This window comes from Echinops telfairi, unplaced genomic scaffold (genome assembly GCF_000313985.2).
Source record: "Echinops telfairi isolate 266 unplaced genomic scaffold, ASM31398v2 ScPeMD7_7469;HRSCAF=8507_1, whole genome shotgun sequence".
Taxonomy (NCBI): domain Eukaryota; kingdom Metazoa; phylum Chordata; class Mammalia; order Afrosoricida; family Tenrecidae; genus Echinops; species Echinops telfairi.
Genome location: NW_022111373.1, coordinates 31114606 through 31116280, shown reverse-complemented (window position 1 = coordinate 31116280; position 1675 = coordinate 31114606). Strand labels below are relative to the sequence as shown.

The 1675-nt window shown below is 46.7% G+C and overlaps 1 protein-coding gene across 1 annotated transcript in view; it reads right to left on the bottom strand.

Moving 5' to 3' along the window:
* MCC (MCC regulator of WNT signaling pathway) overlaps positions 1-1675 on the bottom strand; it is a 332143-nt gene that overhangs the window by 92205 nt on the left and 238263 nt on the right. The gene's annotated exons all lie outside the window — the stretch shown is intronic.

Sequence of the window (1675 nt, the reverse complement as noted above, 5' to 3'; positions counted from 1 at the left end):
TTTAAAATTTAAGTTGCTTTTGTTTCGTACCCAGGGCCTGGTCAAGGAAAGAGAATCAACTGCTCTCTGAATGTATACTAGACATATCTTGGAAGGTAATTTCTTGGGGAAGGGGGAACATTTAAAAGTCAAATGCAAATTTCTTAACCTACTAGAGTTTGAATTCTGGGTACCCCAACCCCTTCATTTTTGCAGCCCAAGCCTAACCGGCAGTGTCACCAGGGCTCATTAATAACTAGCCAGCAGCTAACAACAACACAAAAAGCTCAACGTCTTCGGGTTCTCTTTTGCTTTACAAATTCTTACTCCTCACAGGTCCCCCATGCGAACATGGTTGATGGCTTCGGGGACTGACACATGGGAGACTTCCACAGAACTATTAATGCTATCGGAGTCTACATTTCTCAGACTATTTGAGTCAAGCTCATGTGTCAGCCTACATCTCTAAGTCAGTTTAGGCAGAAGACAGGTCTGAAGCTCCATCTCCAATCAGTGCACAACCATTCCATCTGCCTATCAAACCTGTTACTCCGGGATCACATCCAGCTCTTTGAATGGCACCATCATCCATCCAGTCCCTCACACCAATGCCTTGCTTTTGTCTCCCATTCTTAATCCAATCCATCTTGTTAACACAACTTCCCAAACTGTCCCCAAACTGACCTCATCTTACCATTTCCACTATTAACCCTCTGGTCCTAGCCACCATCACTTCTCTCCTGGACAACCATGACAACCTCCCACCTCCACTTCCCGCGCTGGGTCTAAAGTGAGTCTCTTAAAGATGTATGTAAGTCACGTGATGTTACTCCCCTAGCACAAACCACCTCGTGGCCTCCCATTGTTCTGACTCCTGACCATAGTAATGAACGGACAAACTCCTTACCACAGTCTGTAAGACCCTGCATGGCTGAGACCGGTGATTCTCAACCCAGGCAGTGCCATGGATTTCTCTGAGGACCTTTTATAAAATGCCAATGTGCAGGCCACACCCCAGACCAATTAAACCATAATGCCTGGGGGTGGGGCCCTGGCATGAGGCATTTCTTTTAAGTTCCACAGATAACTCTAATGGGTAGTGCAAAAAAGAACCACTGAGCTAGGCCTTGCCTCATCTGTCAACCTCCCCGCTCATTCACCCAGGTCTGGTCACATTCCCAGCCTTTGCTCCATCTCTGGAATGCTTCCAACGCTGTACTCTTCCTTTGCCGTTTCCTTTCTTGGACTGGTTTCTCCCCAAATCTCCACTGATCCCTCAGCTCTCAGTTCAAATGCCCCCTTGCACCCCTTTCCTAAAGCATGACGTTCCAGTTCTTCCCTGAGCAGGCCTCATCTCATTACCCCATTTTCTTTGTAGTGATTATCACTAGCTAATCAGTCTTGGAAGAAGTACACTTCAGAATGCTCCTTAGAAGCAAGAAAGGAGAGATCACGTCTCACGTACTGTGAACATGTTATCAAGAGGGACCAGTGCCCTGAAAGGGCATCATATGCTTGGTGAAGTGGAGGGACAGCCAAGGAGAGGACTGCCAACAAGACGAACTGACATGGTGGCCGCAACAAGGATCTCAAACATAACAATTGTGAGGGTGTTGTAGGACCAGACAATGTTTCCTTTTGTTGTGCATGTCGGCTTTATGAGTCGAAGCCAACTTGCTAGCATATAACAACAACA